This window comes from Perognathus longimembris, chromosome 12 (assembly GCF_023159225.1).
Source record: "Perognathus longimembris pacificus isolate PPM17 chromosome 12, ASM2315922v1, whole genome shotgun sequence".
Lineage (NCBI taxonomy): Eukaryota > Metazoa > Chordata > Mammalia > Rodentia > Heteromyidae > Perognathus > Perognathus longimembris.
Window position 1 is genome coordinate 17,080,314 of NC_063172.1, and position 26,475 is coordinate 17,106,788.

General features: G+C 40.1%; 1 pseudogene; it reads right to left on the reverse strand.

Moving 5' to 3' along the window:
- Positions 1-14,632: 14,632 nt before the first annotated feature.
- On the reverse strand, positions 14,633-15,865 carry LOC125360583 (annotated as a pseudogene).
- Between the last annotated feature and the right edge of the window lie 10,610 nt (positions 15,866-26,475).

The following is a 26,475-nucleotide window of genomic DNA, read 5'->3' on the forward strand; positions in this document are numbered from 1 at the left end:
AACTAAAAACCCCAAATGGAATACTATAGAAGATTTATTTAATTTGATGTACTGACTCTGTTTTCCTAACTTCTTTGGCCCTTATTTTTTTTCTCCATTCAAGCTGTGGCAAATTGTAAGACGTAGTGGTGGATTCAACATTTACGTGTCAGAAGCAAAGGGATGCTTCTTCTCATGGTAGCTTCTTCAGACTGAGAAGCAATCTCAGTGGCTCTGAAGGTATCCATCATGGGGAAGGTGACTGAGGTTCCCAAGCTTGGCTTAGATCAGTCAGCTTTCGTAGCTGCATGGCTGTTGTACTATGGAGAACTTTAAGGAAAAGAGAACACTAAGGCTTTCATCTGTGTCCAGAGACTAGTATAGAAACTGACACATAAAAAGTATATGTTGAATGAATAAATGAATTATTATGGCCCTCATTCCCTGGTATATAGTTTCAAATCCACTTTATACATATTTATTTACTATTTTTTTATTTAATTGAGACTGCTCAGTTTAGAACTCAAGGCCACACACTTTTTAGGGAGGTGCTCTACCCCTTGAGTCATGTCTTTAGTTCTATTGTATCTATAATTAGCGCCAGTTACTTAGCTCAATAACTTAATTATATACTTTCTGTTGTTTTCAATAACTTGGAGGGTATTAATCTTGTGTTAGCAATCAGATAATACAAATGAAAGGCAGTGTCTATTCAAGTAAATGTTAGTTGGTTGAATGGGTAACGGTTTCATGGTTTGCACATGAGTGTAGATAGCCAAAAACAGATTGTTAAGATATATAGGGGGTTACTTCTAAGTTTTATCATCTAATGAAGTGCAAGGTAAGTGTTTCTTTGATATGAAGTCAACTGAAAAAGGGAAAGTAAAACATCTTTTTGTGTTTAATTAACTAAGATTCTGTGGCAGTCCAATTAAATAAGCTAGTGCCAACAAGCAATTAGTCAGTGGATGAGCAAATATCAGTGCTGTTACAAAGACTTTTCTCTGTGTTGGGTACATTAAGTACCCAACAGGTATCCCTGCTCTCTCCTCCATCTGCTGGTTTGAACCTGTTGTGAGAGATCAGAGGTGAAGTACCTGAAAGAGAGCTGCATTGAGTACTCTTTTTTCCTCCCCAGGTTGACTGAAGTACCCACCTGGCCATAGAGTGGTAGAAAAATGTCTCACAAGTGGTATCATTTATTGAGCAATTTTGTGTGCCAGGTATTGTTCTGATTGTTTTGCACATACACTTTTGTATTTTCTAGCCAACCCAAGGAGGCACATGCCATTATGAGCACCACTTTGCACTGGAGAAAATTAAGGTTGAAATCACGAAAACAACTTATCCAGGATCATATACCATGAATATGTGGTGGAATTAGGATTTTGATTCAAGAAGTCAAGCTGGCTTTAGACTTGTTCTTTTTCCAATTACATGGGAAATCCCAAGTTCAAGGATAAATATAAGAAGCAAAGGGAAAAAAATTATCTCATAAAGACAGACTAAAAGGTTAAAAGCCAAGAACATGGGTCAGGAAGGCAGTAATGATGTGAATTAGGGCAAACAATTCAGCACTAATGCATGACTAAAGTGACATGTTGAAATCCTGTGTGTGTGTGTGTGTGTGTGTGTGTGTTGTGTTGTGTTTGATGAGGGCAGTGCTGTCTAGAGTTGGACAGTGTCCAACTTCATAAAAGTCATGCTCTAGTTGAGAAGAGAAGAATTGTATATGGAAAAGATCAGTGTTAGAGGAAAGTAGATATTCTAGAGCATCTGAATGGGCCTTATGAATCATATAACTGTGTGAAGGGTCTCTTATCTATTGTCCTGTAGAGATTGGCATACTGGGTATTGTCTTTCCTGGAAACATGTTCTGAATGCTGAGGGAGATTTGTTTCTACAGTCTATGGGATTACGTTTATGGGGAAGTGTAAATTTGAGAAGACCAACAGTGCATACCTGGCTTGCCCAGAGAGGCCTTATCAGCTTGTTTGTATTTCTATTTGACTCTGGCTTTTAAACGCCAGTCTTGAAGTTCTTCTGTGAGAAGGTTTATTTCCTTACTGTATTTGGCTAAGGCAGAGATCCTGTGGGTGGCTTCAGTGTTAAGTTTGGAACAGAGGAAGTATTGCAATGCATGCCAAGAATCGAATGCTTATTTTTAAAAGCTATAACCCTCCTTGGTTAACAGCAGATTCATATGTGGTAATTGGTGAAGAAACAGAGACTGGCATGACTTTACTGACAGGTATACCTTCTCCAATGGATGATATTCTCCAGAGGTATGAATAACTTCCTTTCAGGAGCTTTTTACAGTCTCTCAAATTCTTTATTCTTTATCTTGCTCTTGCTCTCACTCCTGCCACAATGTGTTAGCATAGTGACAAGCTTTGTGATGGAGGTAGGTACTCTAGGAGAAGGAAGACATCTTTTGTTGTTCCACATTGCAGTGTCCTGTTCCTCCATGTAAGCTTCGAGATGAAACATTTTGAGAGTGAATCTGGGAAGAGGGCTTAATTGAGCAAGTTGGGACCACCAAGGACTACCTTCTGTTTTAGGTGTTGCTTGGAAACCTGGGATGAGGAAAAACTTTAGAAAACCTGAAAATGTATGGATAGAAGGAGACTTAGAGATGACATGGGCACCATTGCCTCCTCCTGCTCTCCTCTAGTGTCCCTTCATTGGCTTGTGGCATCCATGCCTTGATATGGTGCAAATGGGTGAACAGGTGCATTGATGAGTTCGAGGGGGGAGAATTCTAGATCTCAGAAGTTTACATGCCAAGCAGATCCACTGAGTGTGTGTTGAAATTGGGATTACAGCCTCTGCTGGCTGGATAAAGGGGGACCCAAAGGGGCTGGAGAAATGACTCCACTAGCAGGGAGGACTACAGGCAAGATGATTGTTTTGGTGAGACATGGGGGAAATGTGGAATAGGGGCATTGCCTATTGGTGGTCTATTCTCCCCTTCCTTAGTTGTGGCTCCTGGAATTGAGGTAACTCTTTCCATAGAGACCTTGGACTGTCATGCTGTTTGCTTGGATGATCTTGCTAGGAGATGGAGCAGTGTCTTCATCAGATATCTGCCAAGGCAAGCTTTGCCCAGGGTTGTTATCCTGTGTCTGCCTTTTAAGCATGCTTTCAGTTAAGTAATTGATATATGTGGTATTAGGCTTTACTTAACATTAAGTATTAACTTGTGCTCAGTCTTGTGAACTGTCAGGCGAGGCTGTGGAGATGGGAAGATGAAGCAGCTTTGGCGAGAGGTACTCACAGTGAACTGGCATTGCAATGTTCTAGACTGTCCTCATCCATGTGATTGAGATGGGGAGGAGTGGGGAGTGTGAGGAGAGGCTCTCCTGCCTCTTCCATTAAGTGCACAAATTTGTCACAACCTTCAAGTGATGATATCAAGGATCCTTTAAACTGATTTCTGAAATATCACCCACAAAAAATGATAGAGCTCAAGAGAGCAATGTGATCTGAGTCTTAAAAACATATTTATCAATATAAGGCAAAGGGAAACGTGGAGTTTTGATTGCAGGAATATATAGCTGGATAGTCATAAAATACATGTAAGTATTTATTATTCATGCATATATGTTGATGGATTGGCTGATACTCACATTCCAGCAAGGAAAATTGGAATATAAAGGAAATAATATATGAAGAGCCCAAGACTGAATAGAATGGAAGGAAAGCCCTGTTCTCTTTTTGTAAGAGCAGATCTACAGAACATGCAGGGCTGAGAGACGATGTAAGTTCCAAGTACCAAGGTCAAGATGGACAGAAACAATGATGTGGCAGGAAAGCAGGAATGCACTAGAGCCCAAGTCCCAAGTGAGCAGAAGATAACAGGTCTCTGGCCAAACAACCATCAGTGTCCGTAAATGCAGAGCTATGGTGGCCTCTGGGTCCACAGTCACATATCTTACTTTGAAAGGTAAATACTGATAAAAATTAAGGTACTTTCACTAACTATGCCTCAATGGCAGAGGCTGGAACATCTTTGCTAACAAGGAAAGGGGTTAACTCTGGGTGTCCATGGCAGTAGTTATTCCAGGGTCCTTTAATGACTTGAGATTTTCTTTCTTCCTTTCTTTCTTCCCCATGACAGGTACAGAAAAGTCACTGCCTTGTGATCACTATACTCTAGGAAAGAGCTACTGTTTCCCACAAGTCTAGCTAAATTGGCATATTCTGTCTCTCTAGCTTGCTTGTCCTTGGTTTGTGATTTCACGGACTCAACTTATATCACCATGACCGTAGATCCAGACAAAGAAGCCTAGTTGCGGACTCCTTTAGCTTGGGCAGAGCCCTTCACATCATTCAGCTTTGCTCACTGGAGACTAGAGATAGAGATTAATGTTACCTAAAGCCTCATGAATAAATGACTTTTTCATGGTTCTTCTCTGCATATGTATTCTTCACTTTCTTCAAAAGGGAGTTTGTTGGAGGACAGAAATCAAGGATTTGCAATTCTCTATCTTGGCCAAATGTACTTTTCTGAATGCCCTCTTGTCATATGATTTATGACTCACAGAAGCTGAGGAGCTAGAGCAAGGAATCTGGACCCAGGGCCAAGACGCTAGGAACTAAAGAACCATGGAAATTAAGAAAATTTCTCATTCATTCTCAATCATTCTAACAATGTACATGTCAATACTGCATAAAATAAAGTTGCAAATGTACCTAAGACAGGACACCTTTTGTCAGAGCTGATGATTTTGCATGGCAGACAGACTTACAAATGAAGGGCTTTTATCAGCAGGAGGAAGGCAAGGCGGAAGAGAAAGTTAGAAGCAGACTTTAACCACTTTTCCTTCATGAAATTCATCCTCATTCCCCTCTCCTTCCTGTCTTTTCCTCTCCTGTCCTTTTGTAGTTTAGAAACATGTGACACATTTCAAGAAACATAGAGATTCTGCTTTTAAAGCCTTCCTACCTGAAAAGAAATTATGTACTGGTAACTAATTGTCAGTCCCCCCTCCCACCCCAGGGCCCTTCTTTTCTTCAATCTCTTCTTTTCCTTCTCTCAAGGCAACCATGAGAGACACTATGGCCAAGGTATATGGGCATGTGTCTGGGTAGAAAGCAAAAAGGAAATGGAAGAAGTTTTGATAGAGAAGCCATGTTCATGGAGTGCCAGGTAAGCGATCCCAGCTCACTAAGAAGCAGTGTTGGCATATGGGACCCAACCTTCAATTAGTAACAACTAGGGAATACTAAGGAGTAGGCCATGACTCAATAGACATATGTGTTTCCATGATGATGGTGGAAGTTCACTAATGGAGCCTCATGAGTGGCCAGTAGCTATACAAAACCAGGGATAAGAACGAAGACTTTGGGTTCTTTCTCTTTCCACCTAGAAGAGAGAAATTGTGATGTCTCTCTCTCTCTCTCTCTCTCTCTCTCTCTCTCTCACACACACACACACACACACAATTTTTCTTCTACTAATGGAATATTGAGCTGATTCATACAGGATAAATGACTAATATTCTTAAGTTTCATTTTCCTCTTCTATGATACATTAGTATTCTTTTAACTCATAGAACTATTGTATGGAGACAGTGATATACTGTATGTATACACACATATGGCCCCTGGCACAGGAAAGAAGAGCTGAGGAAATGAGACTTTCAAGGTTATATTTTTTTCTGCTTATGTGGTACTGAGGAATCAAACCCAGGGCTTCATGCATGCTAGGCAAGCAATCTACCACTAGGCTACATTCCTAGCCCTCAATGCTATTAATAATGTATAACATTGTTAGGAAAATCAAGGCATGGGTCAGCCTTCTTAAACTCCCAGCACAGGTCAAAGGCAGGCTCCCTTCCTCTTGATGGTTCACAAAGATAGACACTAGACATTAAGAAGAGAGTTTACTTCACAGCATGTTTGATGCTATGCTTGGACCACTATCTTGGTTATATAATCTGCCACAAAACAGAGTACTCAAAATCATAGCTTAAAACAATATCTATTGACTTATTATTCTGTAACTTGGACAGGATTCATCTCTGCTTCTTCAAGCATTAGCTGGAATATGGCTCATGAAGGAGTTTCAAGAACACCTTCCAAGTTGGCTCACTCAGCCAAGATGGCAGGCAAATTGCTGTTGGTTGTTGGTGGGAAGCTCAGCTGGAGCTGTCAGTGCGGGCCTCCATTCTCTACCCCTGGGTTAATTTGAGCTTCTCATAGCACAATGTCTGGCCTTCAAGAGTGTGTCTCTAATGCAAACATTTTAAGAAGATGAGACTTTCTTTACATCAGATTTGCTAATGTCCCTAGGCCAGAGTCAGTCCTTGATCAATGGGAGGGGGAAGATAAGGAATGACACAAACTGTGGATGAAAGCATGCCGGGTTGGTTAATGCCCACCAAAGTGAGGTTGTTTGCCCCTAGAATTCTGTGAGGCCAGAAAAAAATTCTCCAGCCACCAGCTTCTAAGGTTCATTGTAATTGATGCTTATGAATTATTCTTTGAATCAATGCATACATGGTCTTTAAATAGCCTCAGATGAAGCCAAGTAGCCTTACTAATGTACATATGTTTCCCTCACCCTCCACTTTCCAAACCATAAACATTTGAGATTAAGGCACAAGGAGCCCAGGCCCAAGTAGATCAATGATTTGGGCCTAATATGTACAGTTTTCTTGAGTATGAACTGAACTATCTAAAAATGTCTTTAGGTCTGCTCACCTCCTTCTGTTCTCTCTCCATGAACCACTTTAAAGAAAAAAAGCACATATATTGACAAGGAATGAATTTTCTGAAAGCAGCAGAAGAACCATTGTATTTTGCTGAGAGGTGAACATTACCTGAATAAATGAATAAAAGGCTTTATTTGCAAAGAAGAAAATTCCATTCAGTGATTGAAATAACTTGCTCTTGTATTGCTTGCAATGTTAATTAACCTGCCCCCCCTCTTATTCTGAAATGAGCATGTTTTAATTGTTGTCTTTCCAATATCCCCTATTTTATGTCTGCAATTTCCAAATTGATACAGCACCTGCTAGTGAGATCTTAAAAATAGGCTTGCATTACTTTTGAGAAAGACAATTTTCAATTAATTATAAATGATTTCATTTCAAAATGCAGAAACCTACTGTGAATCTCGAACCTAATACTTAGCTTCTTTAATTGCATGAAAGGGAATGCAGAAATATATTTGGTTGAATATGTAATTGGCATGCTTCTATGGAAGTTTCTGTTTTCTCCTATTTTAGCATCATGGGGAATGTACTTTACTCCCACCGAAAGTTTTCATTCCTTTGGCATTAAATTAATTTAGGAAATTTAGGAGTAGAAATGCATAGACCATAAGTGGGGCACCCATGGCAGTACTGAGGGAAGGTGGAGAAGCTCTCCCTGGGTGTCCTCTCTGATGTCTTTCTGCGGGTGAAGTTGTGCTTGAAAATGTGCCATGTTGCTTTTAGAGGCAGAGGCAGGAAAACAACCACAACAGTCTGACAACATCATTTGGTTGTTTTCTCCTTTCTCTTTTTTACTTCTTCCAAAATGTCTTTGTCTTAAACTGGCCTCAACACATATTTCCCATACTCTGCACATTATAAGATTATTATGTTATTTATTATTATTGTTGTTATTGTTATGATTGTGGTGCTAGAGTTTGAGCTTAAGTCCTTGTACACACACGCTACCATTTGAACCACACCCCAGCCCTTTTGTGCCTTAGTTTTTGTCTCAGATAGTGCCTTGATTTTCTCCTGGCTGGTTTTCAATGGAAATCTTGCTACTTTCCCATCTCCCACATAGTTAGGATTATAAGAATGCATTAACACCCCCGGCCCCAGAATTGCAGTATTTTGGTTTTGTGTGTGTGTGTGTGTGTGTGTGTGTGTGTGTGTGTGTGTGTGTGTGTCCTAGTCATGGGGCTTGATCAAGGCCTGGGCACTATTCCTGAGACTTTTTTCCCTCAAGGCTAACACTCTACCACTTGAGTAGAATTGTATTATTGATTAGGCTTTTACAGTGGCCTGGCCAACTAGCAACACAATTTTCATGCAGTGGACCCGACTCTATGATGTGACTGTCCTTATTCTTTTATAAACAAAGAAGCCAGAGAGTAGAAAGACGAAGTGCCTTGTGGAAAGTCACACAGCTTGGTTTTGAGCTTAATTCCTAAACCCATTTTCTCAACCAGTGCTTTATTTCTTTCCATGGAAATATACCAGGGCCCATGAGGCTGCTTTTCCTGGTGTAGGATATTTCTCTAAGGAAAGGCATGCACTGGAGACAAGGGAACAGGATTACAAGAGAATGGCTTTAAGAACAGCAGGTGTTAGATCTGTTTTGACCTTTTGTCTAACATTGGGTGATTTATTTTATTTTGTTAAGCTTTAGTTTTTTCATGTATAAAAAGATAACAATTATAAAGTAATACCAACCTGAGAGAAGAATAAAGTGCAGTGGTTAAAACTGTGACCTATTTGGATACAAAAAATAAGCTACTAACTTATGCTACAATACAAGTGAACCTTGACAATGCTATGTGAAGTGAGATATACATTATAAACAACATTGTACATACTGTAATGTTGTTTATTTAAAAATGTTCAGAAGGGAAAAATTCACTGCAATAGAAAGTAGATTGTGGTTGTCTGGGCCTGGGAATGGAGAGGGGTATGGATAATGGGTATAGGGTTTCTCTTTGGAAATGGTGATGTTCTAAATTTGATTGCCTTGATGACTGTACAACTTCTTGAACACACAAGAACCATTGAAATATATGCTTTAAAAGGATGCATTTTCTGGTACATGAGTTACATCTCAGTAATGCTGTTATTAAGCAGAGTGTAACAATACAGACCTATAATCCCAGTATTTTGCGCCTTCCTAAACTTCAGAGTGGGGTACATAATAAGGCAGTGAGTACATTTCTTGTGATATCTTACACCCTCATTTTTCTTTTTCTTTCCCTTTCCTAGATCAGGTAGGCATATATACAATACCCAGTGTACTAAAATCATATACAGTAACCATGTAGTATACGCCAAAGGAAATTCACCTAGAACTTTAAATGTAATGTCAACAATAGAATCCTCCTGTGTCCTTCTCTTGGAGTTTTTTTTTTTTTTTTTTTTTTGGCCGGTCCTGGGGCTTGGACTCAGGGCCTGAGCACTGTCCCTGGCTTCTTTTTGCTCAAGGCTAGCACTCTGCCACTTGAGCCACAGCGCCACTTCTGGCCGTTTTCTGTATATGTGGTGCTGGGGAATCGAACCTAGGGCTTCATGTATGGGAGGCAAGCACTCTTGCCACTAGGCCATATCCCCAGCCCTGGAGTTGTTTTTGCTTATCCTCATCTTATATGATCATATGTACATAGCTGTTGAGCTATTGTGATCCACTTATAGGTGTATTCTAGACCTTTTTATATTTAGTAGTTGTTTAGTTTTAGATACATAACGTAAGGTCGCTGACCCAAACCTGTGGGAAATACCATTTGAAAAGAAGTTTGTTGTTTCACAGACCTGGTCTTTACTGTCCCCCTGCCCTCACCTTAACAGTCATATATCAAAGAGATCATGCCCCTTTGTTCTCTGTGTTCTAGGCTTGTCTCACTCAACATTATTTGTTCAAGTTCTGACCATTTCCCTGTGAATACTAATATTTATCATTTCTAACCACTACGTAGTATTCCATTGTGTATAGGTACCACAGTTTTTGTATCCATTCATCTGTAGTGGGGCATCTGGGTTGTTTCCATATTTTGGCTATTGTGAATTGTGCAGTGATAAACATGGATGTGCTGATGTCTTTATGATATCCTGAGACCTGTTGTTCAGGATAGATGCCTAGGAGTGGTATGGCTGGGTCATAGGGTAGGTCTATGCTGAGCTTTTTGAGGAACCTCCATAGTGTTCTCCAAAGTGGTTATACTAATTTGCACTCCCACCAACAGTGGAGAAGGGTTCCTCTTTCCCCGCACCCCCGCCAGCATTTGTTGTTGCCTGAGTTCAGAGTATAGGCCAATCTAACTGGGGTGAGGTGGTATCTCAGCGTTGTTTTTATTTGCATTTCCTTTACTGCCAGGGATGTTGAACATTTCCTCATATGTTTCTTTGCCATTTTTATCTCTTCTCTTGTGAAGTCTCTCTTTAGCTCCTTTGCTCATTTAATAATTGGTTTACTGGGTTTGGAGGGGGTTAGTGTTTTGGGTTCTCTGTAGATGGCAGATATTAGGCCCTTGTCTGTTGCTGTGCTGCTGAAGATCCTTTCCCATATGGTTGGCTGTCTTTTTAGTTTGGTGGGTATGTCTTTAGCTATGCAGAAACTTTTCATTTTGTAGTAGTCCCACTTTCCGAGACTCTCCCCTATCTGTTGTGCTCCTGGGACTATATTCAGGAAGTTCCTTCCTGTGCCTATAAGTTCTAATGTCTCTCCTACTCTGTCCTTCAGTAGTTTCAAGGATTCAGGTCTGATGTTGAGGTCCTTAATCCATTTTGAGTTGATATTGGTGCATGGTGATAGGTTAGTGTCTACTTTGAGTTTTCTACATGTGGCTGCCCAGTTTTCCCAGCACCAGTAGTTGAAGAGGCTATGCTTTTTTCCATTGTATGTCTTTAGCTCCTTTGTCGAATATCAGCTGACTGTAAAAATGCGGCTTTATTTCTATTCTATTCCATTGGTCTTCAGGTCTGTTTTTATACTCAACTATTTAATACCTGGAAGTCAACATGAGGTAAGGGAATCTTTTTTTCTCCTCTTTTCTTTTTTTCAGTTGCCAAATTGAACATCACCCAAAAGCTACAAGACCAAAGCCAGTTTAAGGAAGAAGAAGAAGAAGAAAAAAGATGATTAGATTCACGAATATTGTTTCTCTAGTGTGGTCATGAAACTTTCGGGAGACTTGCACATCGGAGCCCAGAAAGGGGTTGTACATCCTTGTCTGCTTGATTCTGGAAAGACGTATCTCTGCACAGCTATGCCTTTGGCACTATTCATCATCCACCTTGCTATTTGCCAGGAAGAGAAACGAAGTGCTGCATGCATGATTGACAGAGCTGGGCCTTTCACGAGCTGTGTCTTTCTTTTTAAAGGAGTGAGTTTGTGTGGAAGTCTCCATTCCTCATGTCTGCTATGAATCATTTCTGGAGCTGGACCATCATGGAACACCAAGAGCCTGATACAGGCTGATATGTAGCTGTGGCCAAGAAATCTGGGAAAGCAGCATTGTGATAAAGTTGTTTCTTATTTGACTCGCCTTTCTTTTAAAATAGAAACTTCTGTTACTCACAAGAAGGTGCCAGAGGCTGTTTTTCTGTGCAAAAAGTGCTTGATTTTTAAGCAGCCTATTTTTGTCATTCTTTCCCACCATTACTAGTTCATGTTGTTGTTTGGAGGGCAGTGGAGGAATGCTCATGAACTCGATGATCAGCAGTGTGGGCAAGTGGATGGATACTGTGGTTTGCTTGGCTCCTAACCTCTTTAGGAACCAGAGAAGTCACTTTTCCAGTAAAAAAAAAAGAAAGAAAAAAAAAAGAGTTGCTGAATATAGAACAATGGCTGGAACCAGATTTCCCCTTGAAAATGAATTCACTTCAGATATGTGTAAGGACTGCTTACTGAGGGTAGCTGCCATGCCAGGGACTTGGGAAACTATGAGTAATAAGACTTGGTGTCTGAGCTCCCCTGAACTGCTAAAGGGAAGGTTATAAAGGAGACAGATGTAATCAACCCCAGCAATCAAGTTACATGTCGTAGTGTTTAGAGACATATATAAAATACAGTTGGGATGCAAGAGAAGGGGTGGCATTTTCTTCCTATGGGTATCAGAGAAGCCTTCATATTGGAAGTGGTATCTCCTAGCTTTAGAGAGGAAGAGGTGCTCACTATGCAGAAGGTATGGAGGGAATGCCAGGTAAATGGCATCAACGTGTAATCATTTATCCTGCAATGTTTCACTCCAAAATGACCTCAGGAAACTGATATAACAAGAATTCTCTCCAGTGACCAAAATCAAGGACAATGCTTATGTCCTTGATACACCACTGAATGGGGAGCAAATTGATGTATATTAGCTTTTACACATGGCAACATGACAAAACAGAAGCATTGTTGACATTTTGACATACAAATCTATGTTGTCAGGCTGTCTCATGCACTGTGGGTTATTTAACAGCATATTTGTGGCCTCTAACCATAGGATTCCAGTATACCTCACCCTCCTACCTTTACTGAAACATGTCTCCAGGGATTGTCAATGACCCCTGAGATACAAAAGTGCCCCCCCACTTAAGAAATAATGGACTAGAAAGATAGGCAGTGTAATTTTGGAACTGAGTAATGGTAAGGATACCGAATAGAACTTTACAAATATTATACAGTTATTCAAGCATGATTGTACACACTTGTAATCCTAGCACTTGGGAAGTTTAAGCAGAAAGATAATGAGGCTTTGGCTACCCCAACCCTCAGCCTCCTCAATAGCTACACACCTGTAATCCTAGCACTTGTCAGAATGAGACAGGAAACAAGTTGAGGCTTGGAGTTCAAGGCAAACCTGGGTTAAGAACCTGTCTAAACCCTCAGCCACAACAAAAAAGAGTAGACACTTGCAGATACGTCTGGAATTGCTTAGCCTTTGTGGATAATCATTACCTGTTATTATATAAGTAAGTCCCTCGAGTTATTCACCTGAAGACTTGCTACTTACCTGGAGAGCAACATAGACTTGATCATGTGGGAAGGAACTTGATAATATACTAACAGTTGTGATACAGTGCATTGATCCAAATGACTTGCCATTGAGAAAGAAGACAAACTTGAAATCATGTTTGTTTTGCTCAGTCTGTGGAGTGTGTTTCTCAGCTGGCAGCCAAACCAACCTTGAATTCTCCTATCAGCGTTTGTGACTGATTCCAGTGTCTCTTTGTGAGTCAACCCTAGAATCTTAACAAATGAACTCCACTTTTTTTTTTTTTTTTTTGGCAGTCTTGGGTCTTGGACTCAGGGCTTGAGCACTATCCTTTGTGGGGCACACCGCCCAAACACCTTGCATCATTAAGAGGCATTCTAGCTGGGACCCCCTCTTTTCCCAGCCCTGGGGCCACGTGGCTGTTAGCCCCACCTGCCTACCAGTCCAGAAAGGCACCTCTAACCAGCCCCGCCTCCCAGCCTCAGACGGTGTGTGTGCCAAGATGGCCACGGGTGATGAACCCAGAGGCGGTCCTGAGGGCAGTGATGTAGATGTAGGCCGCCCCTTTGGGAGGTCCCTTGGAGCTTCACCCTGACAGACGGGTCAGGCGTCCATTCACAGCCACTACGTAGGTGCACGTATCCCTCCACCTTCTGCTGCCCTCCGACCCATGTAAAAGAACAGCTCATTGCTGCCATTAAATAAGTCTTAGCTCTGACTTTGCTCCTGGACTGTCCGTGTGTCCTCTGACAAAAGGGGGGCTGGGGTGGCAGTTCGTCGGCCCTTTCCTCTTCCTGACCTGCCCGGGTGGAGCGTGTTTTCCGTCTCTCCTGCAGGACAGGAGAGCCCGGGAGGCTAAAACCCCCCTGACAGTCCTTGGCTTCTTTTTGCTTAAGGCTAGCACTCTACCTCTTGAGCCACAGCATCACTTCCAGCCTTTTCTATTTATGTGGTGCTGAGGAATCGAACCCAGGGCTTCGTGCATGCTAGGCAAGCACTCTACTGCTAAGCCACAATCCTAGCCCTGAAATCCACTTTTAAATTAGACCACTGACATATGCACTGCATGTGTATAAGTTTACATTGCAATCTCTTCAGGACCTGGCAAGATGCAAGCAAGAGGTGTTTCTATGGTATTAGACAGATGTGTTAGTGTATCTGTAAAGAATGGAATTTGAGATTCTGTCTTAGAGCCATACAATTATGAAAAATGCAAATATGAATGCCACAGTGTCTTGTGAGTCAAGAGGTAAATCCTTGGGGTAAAAACTGGAATTCATGGTTATCTCAAAGAAGTTATATAACCTCTCTACCAATTTCTCCCTTTGTAAAATGAGAGGATGCAAATATATGGAATTGAAACAATCCATTTAAGCCATCAGCATAGTACTCAGCTCAGTTAGCACACACATACACATACACATATATAATATATATTGTATATGTTCATATAATATATATTATATGTTAACTGAAACTTATTCTCCCATTTTTTATTATCAAAGTAATGTACAGAGGGGTTACTGTTACATATGTAAGGCAGTGAGTACATTTCTTATCAAACTTTTTACCTCCTTCTTTGTTTTTCACCCACCTTCCCCCCTCCCCAGTTCCCTCACCGCCCTCCCCTGAGTTGTGCATTTGGTTTACAGCATATTGTCTTGTAAGTATTACTATAGCATTGGTTCGCCTTTTGTTCTTTGTGTTTTTAAAAAACTGAACTCTTGGCCTGAGCATTGTCCTTTTCCTTTTTCTCTCAAGACTGGGGCTCAACTAATTGAACCATAACTTCACTTCTAGTTTTTTTTTGCTGGTTAGCTGGAGATAATAGTCTCACGGACTTTCCTACCTTGGTTGGCTTTTAACTGTGATCCTCAGATCTTAGCTTCTTGAGTAGCTAAATTTACAAGTGTGAGTCCATCATGCTCTACTGAAATCAGTCTTTTTTTTTTATTTTTAAGATTTCAAAGTCTTTTAATCCTGAGGTTTTAATTCATGAGTGTTTCTTTCAAACTGTTTAATTTATTAAAAAGAATTTTGTACAAAAAGAAAATAAGAGAAAGGATCTAAGTATACTGTAAAATTCCATACTATCCCTTTTTCTTCATTCTTTGTGTAAGAAGATGCTTTTTAGTGGGTTCTGCTCTTCATTTTCTCTCTTGTTCGTTTTCCAGGTCTCTTATTTGATCCTTTCTTCCCAGGCCTCTTGAGGCCCTTGCCATGAGCTACCTTGGCCCGGAAGCTGGATACATCGTCATAGCTTTCTCGAGTATTCTACTTGGCACCTTTCTTCTTCCCACCAAAACCAAACTTTTGGTATTTATAGCGTCGTTTAGCACTGGGCCCCTTCTTCACATTCTGGCCTTTCGCTCCTGCCTTGGTGGCCTTTGTGGCCTGTGCAGCAGGTTTCTCATCTCCTTCAAGGAAATCCAGTTTATCAGAGAAGCTTTTCTGGTACTTCTTGATGGCATTCATCATATGTGATTTCTTCTGCTGCCTCTTCTGAAGAACCTGTGTTTGCACCTTCTTTCCATATTTCCTAAGTGCTCTCAGTTGCTTAGCCTTTTCAAACTTCTCCATGGCAGCCTGTTTAGCTTGCAGCTTCAGTCAAATCTTTTGCATCTGCTGATCAGTCTTGGCCATTTCTGCAAAATAATCGTCGGGACGCTAGGTAGGGATCTGGAGCTGATGGAGGCGGGGTAATACTGCAAGCACGGCTGCCTGTGCCTGGCGGTAGAAACTCATTTCCCTTTGGAAGTCATCTTCTGGGTTCACAGCTTCCTTCTGGTCCTTATTTTGCTGAGGTGTTGGCTGAGGTTCATTGATTTCCGGAACCGGACCCAAGGTCACATCCAACCTTTCAACCCAATCTAGATTCCGCTGGAATTCATTCAAACACTGATGTGGTGCTGGGGAATCAAACCCAGGGCTTTATGTATCCGAGGCAAGCACTCTTGCCACTAGGCCATATTCCCAGCCTCTGAAATCAGAGTCTTAATAGCAAATGTACAATGGGAATAGGTAAGGTTCCAGGGAGTAAGAGAGATCCATCGGAATCCTAAAGGATGAATGAAGTAAGTAAAGATTGACAGAATGTGGGGCACAAGGAAGGCTCAGTGAACTTGACTTACTGCCTGCAGAAGTGGCCTTCCACAGATGTCTGTGAGCCTCATGTTTCTCTCCAGGAGATGGTTGCTTAAATGCCTCCTTCTTCCTCATTGATGTCCTCTATTCACCAATTAATTTAACATTTAACTGAACAAAGGAGGAGGTAAAAATGTTCAACAAGAAATGTATCCATGAATTTATTTATGTAACTGTAACCCCTCTGCACATCACCTTTCAACAAAATAAAACTAAATCTAAAAATAATTAACTGCTTGCACTGTTACACTATCCCCTTTCTTGCTTCATTTCCTTCCTTGGCACACATCACCATCCAACATTCTACTTACTGATTTTATCTGTTGCCCTATCACCTACTAGAGGGTAGGATCAGCAGGGCAGAAGCTTTATTTATTTCTTTATTTCACTTTTGTTTATAGTTATATGCTAATATCTAGACTAGTGCTTGGCACAGTCTTTGAGTTCACTAAATGTTGCTCAGTAGATAAATTCTAAGCCTGTGGGGAGAATGAAAGAGGTGAAAAAGCACTATTTTGGGAGCTGCAAGTAATCTGATATGGCTTAAATGTAAATTATATACTTGAAGAAATGAGGGGCTAGCTTGGAGATGCAAGCAGTGACCTCACCAAAGAAAGGCTGCTGGTCAGTGTCTGAGGAACTGGCGGGATGTTCTGAGGAGGGTCACATTTTCATTCTGTTAAATTCACTGTGAAGGATTTTTTTTTTTAACAGAACCAGACAAAGGACAAATAGATAAATCTCTGGATTCTTGTCTGTCAAGGGAAAATGGAAAAAGTCCAGAACAAGGCATGGAGGATATGGCTAAGTTAAGCATCTTTAGAATGAGCAGCTGAGTGATAAAATGTGATGACCAAATGAGGGAGGAAGGAGAGTGGGGAATCCGTGATTATTTCAAGAATTTGAACTTAGGTGTTCAGTAAAGCCAAACAGCAGGCATAAAGGAGACAGGCAACACAACCCACAACTGGAGTGTTTTTGGGGCCCCACTCCAAATTCACAGCAGGGCTCCAAAAAGCAACAGGGACAGAATCCTGCTGAGCTGGTTCTGATTGCTTTCTTTTCCACTGATTGGTCCCAGACTCTGCTTCTCTTGGATTAGATGAATCCCAGAGATCGTCACTGAATTTGAGATTGGTGTGTGTGTGTGTGTGTGTGTGTGTGTGTGTGTGTGTGTGTGTGTTTGTGTGTGTGTTACTAGGAAGATGACCTCAGAAATGACTAGTTGGGGAATAAAGAAGGGAAGTGAGTGAAGAGTGAATTACTGGGCAGGCCACTGTCAACAATGGATACTCAAGTCCTTTGGGAATGTCTGTGCAGTTAGGTAAAATTTGATTCTCAAAATAACGGGTGTAGAGCTCTGGACATGTTAGAAGTGCACGTCCTGGGCTTTATTCTGGTCTGATGAATTTTGAGGATGGGGCCATTGAAATTCCTTTAATAAACGTCACAGCTGACTCTTATGGAGTTTAGGGTACAAAGCACACCTTCCTGCTAGCCTTGATCTAGAGCAAAATGTTGGGTTTAGGTAAATATTAATCTTGTGTAATGAAATATATTCCAAGATTACATCCAAATTAGGCTGACAAAGTATGATCTCAAAGTACTACAGGAAAAATGGAAACTGATTTATTCTGTTCCTCTCTTTGATGGAACTCTACATTGACTGTTTCTTCTCACACTTGAGATCTCTTTTCCTTGTGCTTGACCTGAGATAAGCTGTGCATGTATCATTTATACGAATAAAGAGAGAGAGAGAGAGCGCACACAGGAAAAGTTGGTTGTTAAATTTAGCATACCTAAAATATTCTAAAAGAACAGTCATACTGTTGATATGGTGCTAGGTAACCTTGGCTAGATTTCTGAAAGTTTTCAGGAACCTTAATAGATGCAGAGGCTGTTACCAAAATATCAGCTTAAGAATTAGTGTGAATGTTCATTGGTGTTTGGCTTTTCCTTTTATGATCCCTTCCCTGAATGTTCATAGAGTGTCTGAATGGTAGGTTTTGATAGCTACTTTCTGGCTCCCGATATGGTGATTTCACTTGGTTAGCAGGGTTAGAGAGGACATTAACACTACAGATTTGCAGATGGCACTGTCGGGAAGAAATCCTAATGCTCAGAAGTAAATAACACATATCTAACACCGTATTCCTCTTCTTTCACTTAATGAGGCCTCTCAGAGCCTACAGTGTAGTACTTTTGCAGATGAATTTCTAGCCTGGGAGAAAGGAAGAGGAGACCAAATATTAGAGTGACCCAGAAAAGTCAGAGAAACCCTCCCTGGAACCCTAAGACCATCATTCTAATTGAAAGTAAATCTGTCCATTGTTCTTCATGGACTCAAAGGCAAATGCTTCCCAGTGATAGTTAACTGTAGTTAATTCTAGCAGTAAGGACATCTCATTCCTTCAATCGCTTCTCTTTTCCCTTTTCATTCTCCCTAAGGGATCTCCCCAGTCTCTGGGCTTTAAATATCATCTTAAAGTTGACAAATTCCAAATTTATATCTTCATTTCAGACATCTTTTTTTTCCCCCTGCAAACTTGGCTATCTAAGTGACAGCTAGCAGCTTCTCCACCCCCATCCCCCCCGCCCCTCCCCAGTGCTCTCTCTCATACATATATCTTAAGTTAATTTGTCTGGAAGAGAGCTCCTGATCCTCGTTACAGGTCCCAGATGTGGTCTTTCTGCAGAATTCCCATCTCTCAGCCAGGCTTCTCTATCCACACAGTCGCTCAAGCTGGAAACTTAGAAACCTTCCTTGGCAGTTTCTTTCCCTTATCTGCTACCTCTCTTCAATCACACAGGGATGAGTCTATCCAAAAGGTTATTTCAGATTCCATCCTCTTTTTTCTATCCAATACACCCTCAATAGACAAAATAAAGACCTCTGGGCCAGTTTTTAAGCAGACGCTTTGCAACACAGAACTTTCTTCTTTCTTCTTGCTTAAAAATTCTTCAATAATTTTCTCTTGATTTTAGGATCAAGTTTGAAATATTCAGAAAACTCTCAGTGATATAGACATCTAGGCTGTCTTTTGCTTCCCACTAAAATTTCCTTCTATTTTTGCCATTCCTAGGGCATGAATTCAAGGCCTGGGCACTGTCTCTGAGCTAGTTTGGCTCAAGGCTAGCTAGCCTTCTACCATTTGAGCCACAGTTCCATTTCTGGCATATTTGCTAGTTTACTTGAAATAAGAGTCTCACAGACTTTCCTGCCTGGGCTGGCTTTGAAGCTTGATCCTGGGGCTGGGAATATAGCCTAGTGGTAGAGTGCTTGCCTCATATACATGAAGCCCTGGGTTTGATTCCTCAGCACCACATATATGGAAAAAGCCAGAAGTGGCGCTGTGGCTCAAGTGGCAGAGTGCTAGCCTTGAGCAAAAAGAAGCCAGGGACAGTGCTCAGGCCCGGAGTTCAGCCCCCAGGACTGGCAGAAAAAAAAAATGAAGCTTGATCCTGAGGTCTCAACTTCTTGAGTAGCTAGGATTACAAGCATGAGCCACCAGCACCTGGCATTCAAATTCCTTTCTTAGTAAACATTTTATTTTCCTTATGTCCAAATGTAGGTAGTTCGTATCTCATTCTAAATATGACTTTTCAAAAGGAAAATACTGCAAATTAAGATTGTCCATTTGATAATCTATTGCTCACTTATTTTTTTTCCCTCAGCATCTGTTAAAAGCACAGACACAAATTATCGACATAATTATAATCCCCTGCCCAGACTTGGCTTCAGGCTTACAATGGCAGAGATAATATCTGTTTTGTAGACTACTTAATCTCTAAGGATATAGTACAATGCTAGACAAAAAATTATTATTCAGTTTATTATTATTCAAATATTTACTGAATAAAGAAAGTAAATGAGTGAATATATGATGATTACAATAGTTAAATTCCAGTATAAAAGGAAACAAGAGAATTGAAGTGCTCATGAAGGCTCAAACAAAAAAAACTGTTGGCTTGAAGTAAGTCAGTGTGGGTGGTTGGAGATGGAGATGGGAGAGGCTAAGACTCTTCAGTGATTCTTAAACTTTAGAGAAAAGACCTAAGCATCATGTTATAGCTAGAATCAAAGTGCCCACCTTGTTGGAAAACTGTGATCAATACAACCCATAACTCCTGGTAGCCTAGAACCTTGACTTAAATCTAGAATCATGTTCAGTTAATGGAGTCAGAGAGAGATTTTTTTTTTTAATCATCCTTCCCATGGTGATATAAGAAAGAAGATACCATTCTATCTGGAAATGCAAGTATCTAATGGAGCAAGAGGTCACCTTTGGAGAATCTCAATTAATGGTAATTGATAACTCAACCTGGCTATTCCCTTGGGCTGGTGAGTAAGTAAATATAGATGGCGAAACAAATGGTGGAACAAATGAACATGTACTCCTGTGTCTCTTGTCTCATGCTGCTCTGCTACTGAGAAGAAATAAGATTTTTCCCCTCTTGTGGCCAGAAGGTTGAATGTATTGCCTTGCCTTAACACATTTGGAGAGATTCCTAATAATATTCTCCTCTAATCTGATAGTAAGATTTTTCATTACTGTTCACTTTTCTTTGCCAGTAATAGGATTTGAGCTTAGAATCTTGACCATACTCAGCTTGTTTTGCTCACATAGTACTCTACCACTTAAGTCATGCTTCCAGTTCAGCTTTTGCTGGTTATTTTGGAAATGTAGTACCACAGATTTTTCTGCCCAGGCTGGCTAAAACTGTGATCTTCTTGATTTTAGTCTTCTGAGTAGCTAGAATAGAGGCATGGTGAATTTAAACCTCTTTATTTGTAGTACTCGAGGTTGAACTCAGAGTGTTGGTACTTGTTAGAATTTTGTGCTACGATTTGAACTACATCTCCAGCTGCTCCTATTACTATTTTTTAGTCTACATTCTTTTTTCAGCTTTCTAAAATTGTTATTATAGGGGCTGGGGATATGGCCTAGTGGCAAGAGTGCCTGCCTCGTATACATGAGGCCCTGGGTTCAATTCCCCAGCACCACATATACAGAAAATGGCCAGAAGTGGCGCTGTGGCTCAAGTGGCAGAGTGCTAGCCTTGAGCAAAAAGAAGCCAGGGACAGTGCTCAGGCCCTGAGTCCAAGCCCCAGGACTGGCCAAAAAAAAAAAAAAAATTGTTATTATAAAGGTGATGGACAGAGAAGTTACAGGAAGTCAGATAAAGACTACATTTCTTTTTGGACAATGTCACTCCTTCCCTTGCTCTCTCCCAGTTTTTCCCTTCTGTCTCCACCCACAAGTTGTCTAGTAATCTACAGTTTTTAATGACCTTTATTTTTTAGATTATTCTGATCTCTTTATGAATTAATGTCTTCCCGGAGTCTTTAAGCTTTGAAGGAATAACCACATTTTCTTTTATTGTTTCAAATGTCAGGTCAGTGGAGAATTTGGAATATTTTAAATGCTCAAAAATATTTGTTAAATGACTATATACAAAAAAAGCTGGACAGTATCTAAAGGTGATAAAATACTATGTTATCATCATTTCATCAGTTAGGAGGTATCCTGCCTTTGCTAATATTTGTTTATTACTGATCTGAATCCCTAAAGTTAGTTCATGATTATTATAATCTGAAATTCTCTAAACTATGCCCCTTTGGCCCTCAAAAAAATAAAAAAAGAGACGATAGGCAATGGGAATCCACATACATTTTAAGATCATTCTAAACTGACAAAGTCCTAAGGGCTTGTTACATTATTTACAAAGCCAAACACAAATGACTGATCTCTTCTTGTGTGTCTGAATGAGACTGTGCCTTTTATCTTTTAACCACAGTTTTGTGTAGGTTTTTGTGTCTATTATTTGAAATGAGAATAACTGGTAACTTGCTTTTAATGAGGACTCAGAAGTAATGAGATCATAGAAGCAGTGTGAAACTGATGTTACATGACTAATTTAGCTCAAGAACTCTGTATACAATTTCCTAAGACATGGGACTTAATTTACCTCCGCTCTACTCAGGTGTGTTTCCCTCTCACCAGTGAGGAAATCAGAGAATCACAAGAACTTGTGGCACACCTGTTTGTTTTTCTCCTTGCTGCAATTCTGTCTATCCTTCATGAACTGGGTCACTTCCCAAGACATGGCCTAGCTGTGTTAAAGTGGAAATGAAATTGCACATTTTTATATAATATTTAAAGGCGCAATAGGATGATTCACAGATGAAATAGAGCATTGAAGTAGTAAGATTTCTAAAAGAAGAAGTTTGCTAGCTGGGTGCTAGTAGATCTCACCTATAATCCTAGCTACTCAGGAGACTGAGATCTAAGAATTGTAGTTTAAAGCCAGCTTGGGCAGAGAAGTCCATGAGACTCTTATCTCCAATTACCCACTAGAAAATCAGAAGTGGAGCAGTGGCTCAAAGTGGTAGCACACTGTCTTTAAGAAAAGTAGAGCTCAGGGATAGTGTCTAGTCCCTGAATTCAAGCCTCATGACTGACAAAAAAAAAAAAGAAGCTTGGTTGTTCAGAGGGTCACATACATGGAGAATTACTACATGTAGACAAAAAGAAAGAGCAGAAGATACATTGGGATACTCTGAAAGGGTACTTCAGCCTTAGGCACTTTTTGAAGATTCTTTTTAGACTAGCCTTGGGAAAGCCACTATAACACTGGCTTCCTCAAGCCAGGCATTGGTACTTCTGGATGCTTTTGGGTGGAAGTTGAAGGAGAAAACAGATCAATCTGAAGGCGATTTTGCATGTCTGATTTTATCTGTGAAGGAGTAGAGGCAATTGCTTTCAACCATCAACTTCTATGAAGTGCTTCACCCCAGATGAAGAGGGCTTCTTTAACCCCAGTGGATACTTTGGCTCATGAAGGGGAAAATGCCAGGAAACATGTGAATATCAGCTTTATACTGATGACCTGGAGTGGTAATGAGAGAGGGCTTAGCAGAATTTGGAGGAACCGTTTCTTCCAGTGAGACTTGAGAGAAAAAAAAAAAGTAATCCTGTTTTGGGAAAATCTAGGACAATGTGTGACAGAAACTGTGATTAAAGAGTTCTGATGACATTGACTGTTTTGGCAGCCAAATCCATAAAGATTTGTTTATGGGTCTCAGGGAATTAAGCAAGCATCTGTATTTAGATTATTTAGATATTAAGATTTAGGAATGACCCTGGGCTACTTGTTTAAGTGAGAGAAAGGAGGAATTTTTACAGATCTGTTATTCCTAGAACCCTACATTAAACCCATGGCCTAAACAGAGACTGTAGAGACCAGCACCTACATCATCACATTTTATTCCATTGAAGCTCTCACTCAATGTGTTTCATGAAATTCCAGAGCCCAGGTTGAAACCACCAAAGAAAGCACTGAAATAGTACCCTAGTGATACTAATTATCTAGTTAAACAACTATCCTATAACCACTAAGAATACTGTACAATAATTACAAGGACCTCAGCATTCTTTATCTCTGCTTGCCCATCACCATCTTTCCCAAACAGGAAAATGTTAAGTGAATATCAGAGTGGAAAAATAGCTTTTGGGCTGTAGGTGGTACTGGTTATTTAGTCTGTACTATTTGGGATCACTTTGTAATCCCTTTAACAGCAGTGACATATGTAGTCACTTATACTGAGGGCATTATATGTAATGGTTGGTACTTGGGGGAATGGATGAGTAAGAAAGACTTCAGGATGAAAAGAGGGCAGGATGGAATACAGTCTTCACTGCCATTATGAGTTACTTTAGGGCTAGCTTTCCTCAACACCAGCACCTGTTTTCAATGTACCACATCCATCTTTGGTGTTCTACCTCCAAATGCAATTTTGCCTTCTCTGACCTTATGAATTGAGAGCGAAAAATTCCTGCAGCACTTCAAACCCATCTATTACAACACAAGGTGGATTTTATAACATGATCAGTTCTGGGTTTGTACTGGCTAGAATGCAGGCTCTTTAATCTAAGCATGACAAGGTACTTTATGCCGACTCTATATTCTTCTCTACTTTTTGTAATTAATGGGGAGAAAGTAGAATATGGATGCTGGCTTGAAACAGAAGCCAAGTCAGAAATAGAATCTTGAAGTCTAAGTTTTTTTTATCTCACTCTTTCTAAAATTATATGACTATTTCATTCCTCCTCCTCCTTGTCCCATTGCTCTTCCCCCTGGTGTCTGTTGTTCACACCAATGCTTCACAGAAATGACTTCTCTGGAAGTAAAAAGATCGAACTAGGAAAGTAAAGTTTTGAATTTCCAACAGCCTGGATTCTTGGAATGCCCAAGTAGGATATCTCTTGTCCTTTAGAAAGAGATTCAGAAATTATTATGGGAATCGTACCAGGCAGTTTATACCCATACCTACATCAGAGATAATCACACTTTGTTTCTTAGTTTAAATTTGATATTATGTCTTGTCAGATGGAAGAAAAATTATACCTTTTGCAAGGTTTGATAAAGATTTAATGAAATAATTTATATACAATGTTTATTAACCTTTAATTTTATGATTGTAGATTAAAGGGGAAATGATTCCATGATAGAACCGTTAGCTTAATATGATTCAAATAATTTGTTTTATAAATATTCCCTGTCTATTTATGTAATGTGAAGAAGAGCCCTGTTCTTTTGGGAAGAAGAGGTGGTAACTGAATTATATAGCATTGTCTTTCTACAGAAGTGATTACAAAAATCACTGAAGATGAAGGCAGCAGACCAACCAATGTTGATATCATCCTTCATGAATTTTTCTTTAGCATAGTGGTTCAAAGCATAGACACTAGAATTAAAGCTGAGTTAGGTGACAAGCTGTCTCTGGTCTTTTTCTGGATATATGTATGGCCTTGAAGAAGTTTATTCATGTCTTTGTTTCAATACCTTCATGGCAACATCCATTCACAGAATTGCAGAGGGGTTAATCATTTCAATTTCCATAAGACATATTGCTGTCAACTGTCTGTTTCCTTGCTTCAGTTTGTCCAGATGGGATACACAGTAAGCTAGAGGGTTTGGTTAGCTGTTCACCATAGCCTAACAGGAGGAAGGGTTGGTGAGTCACTGTGTTCTAAAATCTAGTCTTCTATTTAAAGTTCAAACTCACAGCCTTGTAAATTTGAAGACTAATTTCTTCATCTGTCACAATAAATATAACCACTAGTGACTGTAGAGTCATAGTTTTCTAATCTTGCTTTTGAACAGAGTTACATGATGAGATTGCTGGTACTGGGGCCTAAACTCTGGGTTTCATGCTCTCTTGACATTTTTTTTTCTTTTTCATTTTTTTTTTTTTACTCAAAGCTAGTGCTCAACCAGCCTAAGAATTAGAATGAAGATAAGATGATATGTTTAATATAATGCACTTCACTCATGGATTAAGGGATCGTTAGGGCACGACAATTTCTCAGTTCTACTTTCTGATCATTTAGGAAGAATTTCTCATTCCAGTCATTGTCTATGAACTACATACAAAGAAGTATGTCCATTTCAGATAGGACCAACTCCTACCATGGCACCTAGGTACAGATTTTGCTTTTCTCACTTCACATTTCAATTTAGAGCTCTCCACAGTACTGGGAGATTGGGTACAAATGTTAAGAGTGACTCAGCCCCTAACTGAATGTGTATATTTGAGCCTTCTTGCTTACTCCCATTAGAGCCCACACTCAAGCATAAGCAAAGTTAAGTTGTTAATTTTTTAAATTGAGTACAGTAGCTGGCTGCTTAGAGTTACCAACTGATTTTAGTTAAAGTCATTATCAGCTATCAGCTCATGATGCTCATGTCACATTCTTTCCCCATACCTGTTTCACATGAGATAATAAATAAGACCCTTGTACTCTCTGAACAGAATAGAGAAAAGGAAGGAATCTCACACAAAAGCAATTGCACTGTGGCAAGAGTAATGCCGAAGCACTCCAGTTGTTCCTTTACAGTAAACTTCTCTGTATCAACTCGAATACTTCTGCTTTCTGATCTGAAGTCAAGACAAGGGTGAAGTAAACATTTGCTTCTCCTGCGATAGCCTAAAATAGATGGCATGCTCATCTCACTCAGTACTGGGCTTACACATGCCTTCCTCAAACAAGATTCAAGGCAGTTGATGAGGTGTCAACTGTAGCCAAGGTACCAAGAATCAGTTTGTTGTTGTTTATTTTAACTGATAAGATGGCTCACTCTCCTGTGCCAAGCATATACTATTCTGCTATTCCTTCCTAGGCTAGTGTGACTTGTGCTATTTGCTAACTACTTTGATTAGAATTTGGGGAATTTCTACATATTCTTTAAGAATGAATTAGTCACCATTGATCAATAACTTTGATGAGGTTGGTTTTTTATTTATTTATTTATTTGGTACTAGTATTGAGCTGAGGGCCTGGGCACTGTCCCTTAGCTTTTGCCCAAAGCTGGTGTTTGATTACTTGAGTCACAGCACCACTTCTGACTTTTTGGAGTTTAATTGGAGATAAGATCTCACATACTTTCAGGCTGGCTTCGAACCATAGTCCTCAGATCTTAGCTGAGTAGCGAGGATTAAAGGCATCACCCAGCTGGGGTCAGCTATTATAGACAGATTTTAGTAGCTTTAACGTCAGAACATATTCTCAGGTTTCTTTTCTTTTTGTCAGGAATGGTCTTCAATTCAAGGCCTGGGTGCTGTCCCTGCGCTTTTCTGCTCAAGGCTAGTGCTCTACTACTTTGAGCCACAGAACCACTTC